Raw genomic sequence first — 10,073 nt, 5'->3', positions numbered from 1 at the left:
TAGAATCCTTAGAAGGACTCTTTGGTTATAAGCTACAGAAAATCTCTGGATTTAGGTAATGCAGAAAGACATTAGTTGTACAAGGGTGTGTCACACAACCCGTCAAGGGTTGAATTGTTGTCTTTCAAAAACGTATGGAAGTCCTAACCAGCAGGACCTGTGACTGTGACCTTATTTGGAAATAGAATGGTGGCAGATGTAATTAGAGAAGATGAGGTCAGAGTAGAGTAAGGTGGGTCTTTAATCCAGTATGACCGCTCTCCACATAAGGAGAGAAGAGAAGCAGACACACAGGGAAGAAAGCCAGTGGCCACCCACGTAGCTTGTCAAGGATTGCCAGCAAACCACCAAAAGCCAGAAAGAGGCGAGGACGGGGGTCACCCCTCCAGGCTTCAGAGGGAGCCCGGCCCTGCCGACACCCTGATTTCAGGCTGCAGCCTCCAGAGCTGAGACCATCCACTTCTGTGGTTTTTCTGTTGCTCCTCGGCAGCCCTAGGAAACCAACAGGCAACCCAAGGCTGGGAAGTGGCGGAAGCCTAGAGCGAGACCGGAAAGGGCAGCTGGAGCCCTGAGGGTCTCTCTCCCCTAGGTGCCATGTGCTCCATCCCTCTCCATCCCTGCAGACCATCATGCTCCGCGGCCCCTCCGGCGCTCTCCTGCGCTCAGGATGCAGGTCTCGCACAGCAACCTGCCCGCTCCACTGCCACGCCCTGCCATGATTGGTTTAAGCCTAGCAGGGCACGCCCACTCTCTTTTGTGGTGATTGGCTTAGGGGTAGACATGTGACTCGGTTCTGGCCAATGATATTTGAGGATCAAGTATTCCTTGGAAACCTGCTGGGGCTTGCGTGGTTTCCCTCCCAGATGAAAAGAGAGAGACATCTAGGTGGGGAGCTCGCTGTGTGTTGACTTGCAGCTCTGGGTCCTTGCTGGTCGAGGATGTTTGGAGTAGTGGCAGCTGGCTCCTGACCATGGAGGGAAAGCCAAGAGTAAGGAGTGTGTTTAGCGGGTGTGGCAGAGTGAACCTGCCGTGACCCCTTGGGGGAAGGCAGACAGCTGGGCGTTCAGCGCGTCCAATATTAGCTTCATGCCGGGCACCGCGTAAGGTGCGCTGCACAGCCTGCGTCTCATCTGCGACGAACACAGGCACTGCTGTTAGAGTTAACCTACTTGTAGGATTGAGGAAGAGAAGGACAAGAACCTGGAGAAAATGCACAAATCACCGGCGAGAAAGGAAGACAAGTAAATGCCTCTAGCAGCGCCCGAATTATTAGGATTTGAAGTGTCAGAATGAGTCATAAGCTGGTCAGGTTTTAGAAGTGAAACAGCCATCTTACTGCGTTTTATCCACGTGCTGCGTGATTGCGTCACGGGGGCCGATGGGGGCGGTCTACTGCCGTTTGATAGAATGGCTTCAGCACGAGAAAGGAAAACCGTTCGATAAATCGGGATCAGCAGTGCCCACCGTCCTAACGCCATCCGTTTTCCACAGGTTGATTGGCACTGCCTGAGAATAAGGGGCAAAATACCCATCTGCTCTAGACGCGTGGGCATAGCCACGACTGCCCAAAAGTAGCTAATTCGGCAGTTAATGCATGAACTCTAGTTTCATACCTCGACCCACGCTACTGGGAATGGAGTAATTCTGTCCCAGAAGGTCATACAGAACAGAATGTACACATGAACTAGACTGCCTTGGACAACTGTAAGAAATTGCGGAGATAAAAAAGATTGTCCCGCTGTCAGCAAGACTTCTGTCTAGCTCTGCTCTGCTGAAGTCTTCTTTGGGTTCTGTTGAGCCAGCAGTGGGACAGGAGTGAGTGGGAAGTCACCTGTTTGCAGTCCTGCCACGTGACCACTCCCATCGATCCTGAGACCTTTACCACCTCACTGGCCCCCAATCAGAGCCAGTCCCGAGGTGCAGGCAGGGCTATACTTCCCAACAGAAGGGACTGGGATTAACCCCTTCCCCCCTTTGCTGTCCTCACTCCAACACTGCTCTTCGGGATTTTTCTGGATTCTCAGGATGTCTCCTTTCTTAAAGGTAGGATCCTCTCTGTCGCATTCATTAAAGTCAAAGAAGGATTGGTTACACGCCCTCTGGCTCTTCCTGCTTGAGAATCACCCTGTTTCCCCGCCTGGCCCTGGAAGCTGCTTGTATCAACATTGTCATGTCCAAACAGGGCATTTTGTAGAATTACGGTAAGGTAGGCGATGAATCAAACTGCTGATGTTCTGTTTGGAATCTGAGGGGACTCAACCCATCTCCTATCTTCCTCTGAGTGGAAGCCACCCACCATAGCCATCTCCACACCAACATGCTGAGACACCATTCACACACGCAGCCCCACCAGCCCCAGCACCCCTGCAGGGGACCGGCTCAGGTCTCAACCTCACTGTTGTGCCCAGGATGGCAGTGGCTGCTGGGGGCGCTCTCTGCTGGAAATCTTTCTAGTAATTCTGAGTTTCCTTTTTCTTATTCATATTTAAAAGATTATTTATAAATTTATTTGAGAGAGAGAGAGAGAGAGCAGGGGGAGAGACAGAGGGAAAGGGAGAGAGAGAATCCCAAGCAGACTCCCTGCTCAGTGTGGAGCCCAATGGGGGGCTCGATACCATGACCCTGAGATCACGACCTGAGCCGAAATCAAGAGTCGGGTGCTCGACTGGCTGAGCCTTAAAGACATAAGCAAACACCGAGGAATCCACAGCTCTCCCATGTTTGTTTGTTTTAAAAAATAGAGCTTCCGTCTTACTCGGAATCGTTCCAAATGCTTTACAAATATTAACCCGCTGAATCTCTACGACAATCCCACAAAGTTGTGCTGANCTGCCTGAGAATAAGGGGCAAAATACCCATCTGCTCTAGACGCGTGGGCATAGCCACGACTGCCCAAAAGTAGCTAATTCGGCAGTTAATGCATGAACTCTAGTTTCATACCTCGACCCACGCTACTGGGAATGGAGTAATTCTGTCCCAGAAGGTCATACAGAACAGAATGTACACATGAACTAGACTGCCTTGGACAACTGTAAGAAATTGCGGAGATAAAAAAGATTGTCCCGCTGTCAGCAAGACTTCTGTCTAGCTCTGCTCTGCTGAAGTCTTCTTTGGGTTCTGTTGAGCCAGCAGTGGGACAGGAGTGAGTGGGAAGTCACCTGTTTGCAGTCCTGCCACGTGACCACTCCCATCGATCCTGAGACCTTTACCACCTCACTGGCCCCCAATCAGAGCCAGTCCCGAGGTGCAGGCAGGGCTATACTTCCCAACAGAAGGGACTGGGATTAACCCCTTCCCGCCTTTGCTGTCCTCACTCCAACACTGCTCTTCGGGATTTTTCTGGATTCTCAGGATGTCTCCTTTCTTAAAGGTAGGATCCTCTCTGTCACATTCATTAAAGTCAAAGAAGGATTGGTTACACGCCCTCTGGCTCTTCCTGCTTGAGAATCACCCTGTTTCCCCGCCTGGCCCTGGAAGCTGCTTGTATCAACATTGTCATGTCCAAACAGGGCATTTTGTAGAATTACGGTAAGGTAGGCGTTGAATCAAACTGCTGATGTTCTGTTTGGAATCTGAGGGGACTCAACCCATCTCCTATCTTCCTCTGAGTGGAAGCCACCCACCATAGCCATCTCCACACCAACATGCTGAGACACCATTCACACACGCAGCCCCACCAGCCCCAGCACCCCTGCAGGGGACCGGCTCAGGTCTCAACCTCACTGTTGTGCCCAGGATGGCAGTGGCTGCTGGGGGCGCTCTCTGCTGGAAATCTTTCTAGTAATTCTGAGTTTCCTTTTTCTTATTCATATTTAAAAGATTATTTATAAATTTATTTGAGAGAGAGAGAGAGAGCAGGGGGAGAGACAGAGGGAAAGGGAGAGAGAGAATCCCAAGCAGACTCCCTGCTCAGTGTGGAGCCCAATGGGGGGCTCGATCCCATGACCCTGAGATCACAACCTGAGCCGAAATCAAGAGTCGGGTGCTCGACTGGCTGAGCCTTAAAGACATAAGCAAACACCGAGGAATCCACAGCTCTCCCATGTTTGTTTGTTTTAAAAAATAGAGCTTCCGTCTTACTCGGAATCGTTCCAAATGCTTTACAAATATTAACCCGCTGAATCTCTACGACAATCCCACAAAGTTGTGCTGATAGTAGCAAGGTGCTGTCGTGACTGCCATCACCATCATCACTGCCTTCTCTTCTCAGAAGTAGGTGCTGTCTTACCATCATGTTTCGTGGATGAGGGAACTATTGCACAGATGGGTTAAATCATTTGTTCCAGCTCATACAGCTGGTAGGTGGCAAAGCCAGAGTTTAAACCTAGGCGGTCTGGTTACAGTGTCCCTGGTACCTGTTAATATTGAGTGTACCAAAAAACACTTACATTCCACACAAAATACATTTGCTGTTACAAGTTTTGAAAGGATTTTCTCTTTTTGGAATTGCCTNTCCCGAGGTGCAGGCAGGGCTATACTTCCCAACAGAAGGGACTGGGATTAACCCCTTCCCGCCTTTGCTGTCCTCACTCCAACACTGCTCTTCGGGATTTTTCTGGATTCTCAGGATGTCTCCTTTCTTAAAGGTAGGATCCTCTCTGTCACATTCATTAAAGTCAAAGAAGGATTGGTTACACGCCCTCTGGCTCTTCCTGCTTGAGAATCACCCTGTTTCCCCGCCTGGCCCTGGAAGCTGCTTGTATCAACATTGTCATGTCCAAACAGGGCATTTTGTAGAATTACGGTAAGGTAGGCGTTGAATCAAACTGCTGATGTTCTGTTTGGAATCTGAGGGGACTCAACCCATCTCCTATCTTCCTCTGAGTGGAAGCCACCCACCATAGCCATCTCCACACCAACATGCTGAGACACCATTCACACACGCAGCCCCACCAGCCCCAGCACCCCTGCAGGGGACCGGCTCAGGTCTCAACCTCACTGTTGTGCCCAGGATGGCAGTGGCTGCTGGGGGCGCTCTCTGCTGGAAATCTTTCTAGTAATTCTGAGTTTCCTTTTTCTTATTCATATTTAAAAGATTATTTATAAATTTATTTGAGAGAGAGAGAGAGAGAGCAGGGGGAGAGACAGAGGGAAAGGGAGAGAGAGAATCCCAAGCAGACTCCCTGCTCAGTGTGGAGCCCAATGGGGGGCTCGATACCATGACCCTGAGATCACGACCTGAGCCGAAATCAAGAGTCGGGTGCTCGACTGGCTGAGCCTTAAAGACATAAGCAAACACCGAGGAATCCACAGCTCTCCCATGTTTGTTTGTTTTAAAAAATAGAGCTTCCGTCTTACTCGGAATCGTTCCAAATGCTTTACAAATATTAACCCGCTGAATCTCTACGACAATCCCACAAAGTTGTGCTGATAGTAGCAAGGTGCTGTCGTGACTGCCATCACCATCATCACTGCCTTCTCTTCTCAGAAGTAGGTGCTGTCTTACCATCATGTTTCGTGGATGAGGGAACTATTGCACAGATGGGTTAAATCATTTGTTCCAGCTCATACAGCTGGTAGGTGGCGAAGCCAGAGTTTAAACCTAGGCGGTCTGGTTACAGTGTCCCTGGTACCTGTTAATATTGAGTGTACCAAAATACACTTACATTCCACACAAAATACATTTGCTGTTACAAGTTTTGAAAGGATTTTCTCTTTTTGGAATTGCCTACAAGGAACTGATTGAATCCATGAACATTTAGGAAATTCTGGGAAGTGAGAAAAACTACCCCACAAACTGTTTTCGAATGTCATGAAATTTTAAGAATATGAAATTTAGCGGCGCCTGGGTGGCTCAGTCGTTAAGCGTCTGCCTTCGGCTCAGGGCGTGATCCCGGTGTTATGGGATCGAGCCCCACATCAGGCTCCTCCGCTGTGAGCCTGCTTCTTCCTCTCCCACTACCCCTGCTTGTGTTCCCTCTCTCGCTGGCTGTCTCTATCTCTGTCGAATAAATAAATAAATAAAATCTTTAAAAAAAAAAAGAATATGAAATTTAACAAAGAAGTTGATGGACTAATATTATGTTTTGCACAGATTTATTGAAGCATTTATTAATTTAGGTGTTTACAGTATTCTTTTTGTATTTTATTAATTTTTTAAATGTTTTTCTTTCTTTCATTTATTTATTTGTTTGAGAGAAAGAGTGAGAGAAAGAGAGAACACGAGTGGGGGGAGGAGCAGAGGGAGAGGGAGCAGCAGACTCCCCACTGAGCAGGGAGCCGGATGTGGGACTGGGTCCCAGGACCTCCTGGGATCATGACCTGAGCCAAATGCAGACACTTCACTGACTGAGACACCCAAGAGCCCCCTTCTTTTTCTATTTTAGACTCAGTAAGCTTTTCTGGGTCCGTAACCTGTCTGTAAGCACTTGGAAAGCTTCTAGCTCTAAGCCCTGTGTACTCAGGGGATAAACCAGCTCTCCTCAAGGACAACAGGAAAATAAGCCCAGAAACCACAAGCCACCTAAGAACAGCCAGCCTTTACGGACTACGGAGCTCAGGCTCCAATCTTACCCCACGCTGCTCTTCACTGCTCTCGGCAATTGCAGGCCACTGTCCCCCAAACATCTGCACCTGAGCCCTCAGCACCAACTTCCCAACTCCCAGATCTCTGGGTCCAGGAGGGGTAGGCTCATGACCCATAAATCAGGATGCCTCTGCAGGCAGCTGGTCAACCAGATGCCTGAGGCCTCGCTTTCACCTCTGTTGGCCCATCCAGATGTGACCTGCCACCCCCCCCAGGACACCCGCTGCCACCACCCTGTTCAAATCAGGAAAGAGAGATAAGCCCAGACTTGAGGTCGGGCAAGAAAACTGGGTAAAGCTGCTTGCTTAACGGGATAGAGAGAAGGGACCCTTAGGGAGAGAGACTGCTCAGGACTGAGAAGGCTCCGCAAGCAGAGAGAGGCTGGAGAGGGCTTTGCAGAGGCGGGGACCCTGGCGTGCGGGCGGGGCAGAGACTGGGGCCTGCAAGTCGAGCTCTGTTGGTGGCCCAGACACTGAAGGGAAAGACCCACCCTGTGCACAGACAAGAAGAGGTCCTGTGGCCTCAGGGCCTCTCAGGGCCTCAGACCCTCCCAGCAGCTTTGGGACTTGCCCACCCACTCCTCCCAGTGTGCTGGCAAGGAGCTCTTCCTGGGGAAAGAAAGCAGGCCCCCCCCCCGGGCTCACTTGGCCCCCCCGACTCTGCCTGACACATGACACACTCCAGGAAGTCTAAGTTACATCCTCGCGGGGGCGGTGGGAAAACCTGTTCTCTCACTCCCTGTCTCCTCCCACCTTGGCTTTGGTCCCGTAGATAGTGCTCATCTGGGAAGCAGATTCTGGGGTCCCGGTAGCCCGACCGCAGATCCGGGGCTTGTCAGCAGCATGAGACAAGCCATTTTGGACTATAAAACACAGTGGAACCCCTAAGAGGCTGAGTCATTTAAGTCGTAGGCGAGGCCCCCGGCCGGGGCTGGGAAGGCAGACAATGGGCCCAACAAGTGCTGGGGTAGCTCAGAGGTTGGGTTACTGCAGGCCTCACCCCTGGCCCTTTCTGGTGCGACTCCCCCCTCTCAAATCAAGACAGGCGGTGCAGGGGGCTGGAGAAGACATTGGATGGGGGTGGGTGGGGTGGGGGCATGAAGGGGTGGCTGTCTATGGCCAGAAGAACAGGAGGAAACGGGATGGAGGGGGACCTACGCTTGATCTGTGCTTTGTCGAGATATGATGGACATGTCCCTCGTTATTTTTGATGGGAGGAAGAATCTATCTACCTGAGGACGCTCAAAGCCCCAGGTGCTCTCTCTCCTGGTGTCCCTTTCAGCCAGGATGAGAACCTGTGACCAGGGTTCAGGGGGTCAGGAGCATGGACTCTGGCCTTGAATCTGGAGCTCGTGGTGAGGGAGGCAGAGAACATTCTGAGCAGCAGTTTCCAGGCCCGGTGGTGGCAGAGAGCCAGAAGCAACGTCTAGCGTCTGGTGGTGACAACAGTGGCCTTGGCAACTCACTGAGGCCCGCGGCAGGCCCACGTTCTGCCAAACCCAGTTCCGTAGCCTTCTGGGTAATTCTGAGACTACTTAGTATCCTGTAATCAATCATTTCTCTCCTTAGTAAGTCATAGTTGGTGCNGGTGGTGGCAGAGAGCCAGAAGCAACGTCTAGCGTCTGGTGGTGACAACAGTGGCCTTGGCAACTCACTGAGGCCCACGGCAGGCCCACGTTCTGCCAAACCCAGTTCCGTAGCCTTCTGGGTAATTCTGAGACTACTTAGTAGCCTGTAATCAATCATTTCTCTCCTTAGTAAGTCACAGTTGGTGTCCACAGCCTGTAATTAAGAACTTTGATACAGGGGCGCCTGGGTGGCACAGCGGTTAAGCGTCTGCCTTCGGCTCAGGGCGTGATCCCGGCGTTATGGGATCGAGCCCCACATCAGGCTCTTCCTCTATGGGCCTGCTTCTTCCTCTCCCACTCCCCCTGCTTGTGTTCCCTCTCTCGCTGGCTGTCTCTATCTCTGTCGAATAAATAAATAAAATCTTAAAAAAAAAAAAAGTGTTAAAAAAAAAAAAAAGAACTTTGATACAGACATTAGCCAAAGTCCCGGTACCAGAAAATGCCAGATCAAACACATTCGGATGTTTAGACACACAGCCCAGACTCGAAGCCTTTAGCTGGGTGCTCCCTCCATCCTGACGCTTGTCCTTGGAAACTGGACTGTCCAGAGAGATCCAGGAGCCAGAGACCACAGACCTTCAGCTTGGGAAGGGGTCTGGGGAGGTGGGGGTGGTGGCAGGGGGCCTGCAAGGGGCACTGGGGGCAAACTTGGTAGAGGGAGTAAGTGAGGAATAGGGGGTGGGGTAGGACTCCCAGGCCAGTGCAGCCAGCCCGGGTCCTGGCTCCAGCCTGACTCGGGCCTTAGCCCCTTCTTGCAGGTTCCCATGGTGACCCCAGCACCAGCCTCCCCCAGCTGCAGACTCAGTAAATTCCTTACCCCGTCCCAGCCCCCCCACGCAGTTCAGGGGACGTGGCTCGGTTCTCCATTCATATGCGGTCACCCAGGCAGACTTGTTCCCTACCCGCAGTGAGCCCCACTGCCCTGAGTGGGAGCCTCCCCCCCATGCCTTTTTACCCCCCTTTCCCAGAGCCTCTCAGCAGCTATGCTTCCCTGGCCCCAAACCACACATCCTGACCCTTGTGCCCTGTTTCCTTCCACTTTTCCAGGCCCTGGGTTTGGCCCCGGAGGTCTACGCTGACTTCCCAAAGCCTGATCTCTGGGTGAGCTGAAAAGGGAGATTTTGGGGGTGAGGGCTAAGAGGCTCCTTTATTAGGCACATAGAAGCCGAAGGTCAGCTGGGCCAAACTCTGGAAAGTCTCCTATTTTTGTGTACCTCCAATAGAGCCGTTCTTCCTGGCCTCTTCCCTTCCCTCTCAGCTACCTTTAGCAGAGGGCCCCCACCCCCCAGTGGGTAGACCCCGGCCCAGCTGAGCCCAGCTCAGGGCCTCCCCAATGGGAGCCTCCTGCAGGCGTGCCCATGAGAAAGTCCCAAGGCAGTTTGAGAGATCACGGACCCGGACACACTCGCACATCCCCTGGTCCCCAAAGCAAATTATGTACAGACTTTGACCCTCTTTTCGGACCTCCCTAAAGACCTGACCTGGCCCAGCATCTACGTCTGGGCCTTTCTCCATGGGGGCAGGCACTACGGGTCTGGTCCACGGGACCGCTCCTGATGATCCCGCCCCATTCCGTGGAGCACCAGGCCCTGGGTCTGCTCTGTCCGCCAGTCGCTGGCTCACTTCTGTCTCAGCCAATGTTCCGCAGAGATCAGTTACGCAGGGTCCCGCCTCCAGGGCTATGTGGGGATGAGGGACAGAAGACAAAGACCGATGATGTCTCTGCAGGCTGAGAAGGCTCGGAGGGGGTGAGGTGGACGGGGGGGGCATCCACTGCTAATCGGCAGTGGGTGGGGACGGGGTATGACTCCCTGCAGGGGGCCTCCCCCCCCACCAGTGGGGACCTGGGCAGAAAGACGGAAATAATTTACTTAGTTATTTAAAGCCTGATTTTCCTACACATCAAAGATTATGAAGTGG

The sequence above is a fragment of the Ailuropoda melanoleuca genome, chromosome 17 (assembly GCF_002007445.2).
Source record: "Ailuropoda melanoleuca isolate Jingjing chromosome 17, ASM200744v2, whole genome shotgun sequence".
NCBI classification, from domain to species: Eukaryota; Metazoa; Chordata; class Mammalia; order Carnivora; family Ursidae; genus Ailuropoda; species Ailuropoda melanoleuca.
Note: the sequence above shows the minus strand (reverse complement) of the source record.